We start from the raw sequence: 874 nt of genomic DNA on the forward strand, positions 1-874 counted from the left end.
CTGTGCGGAGAGCGATCCAGAGGGGAGGGTGTTAGGGGGAGAGATTTGTGGGAGCGAGAGACCGTAGTTGGGGTCCCGGAAGATTGACTGTGGGAAGAGGGGGAGAGAGAGATTGTTTTAGAGATTGGCCCTATCCCCCAGCTCACTATGTGTGTGCTGACTATGAAGACAATATTTTTACTGCATGTTTGCCTGCATGCGTGTCGGTCGCCTCATTGACTAAATCCCCAAAGGATTTAACTACCTTATTGCTCTTTGACCTATGTCTCCTCCTCCTTGTTATCCACACGTCTGAGAATATCGCCATGCCAAATTCCTGATATAATTCGCTCTATCAGTCTCTCTCTTGCTCTCACTCGCCTGCTGTCCATCACTTCGGTTCTCTGTTGCGCTCCCTCCCGGCGCTCCATCACCGCTCAATTGCTGACAGCAGTCATAAAGGTATGTACCTTTTACGGTATCGTGCTAGATGTTGTAAAGCCGTGCACCCTCCCGCTCTGGCAGCGGCTGTAGTAGTATCTGTATTCTTACCGTACGGTGTTTTGTGTTCTAAAGCTCAGTTAAAGTTCTCTAGCTGGAAGACAGTTGAAGGTGGCAGAGGGAATGAGAACCTATAGGTAGAGAAGGAGGAGAAAAAGAGCGTGTACGTAATGACGGGTCACAACAGGAGCAGGAGTGTTTCACACAGACGAAATTATACTCGGGGATCAGGCATTGTTGTCAAAACCGAGAAGCGGGGGTAACAGGCTCGCCTGAACTTTCAATTTAATAAGAGAGGGAGATTTTATGCAAAGGAAACTTCTATGGATAAGAATAAACAGAGGCCGACACCATTCATCAGGACTCTGATTTTGTGCATGTTGTCTTTGGATTT

This window comes from Hemitrygon akajei, unplaced genomic scaffold (genome assembly GCF_048418815.1).
Source record: "Hemitrygon akajei unplaced genomic scaffold, sHemAka1.3 Scf000094, whole genome shotgun sequence".
Taxonomy (NCBI): domain Eukaryota; kingdom Metazoa; phylum Chordata; class Chondrichthyes; order Myliobatiformes; family Dasyatidae; genus Hemitrygon; species Hemitrygon akajei.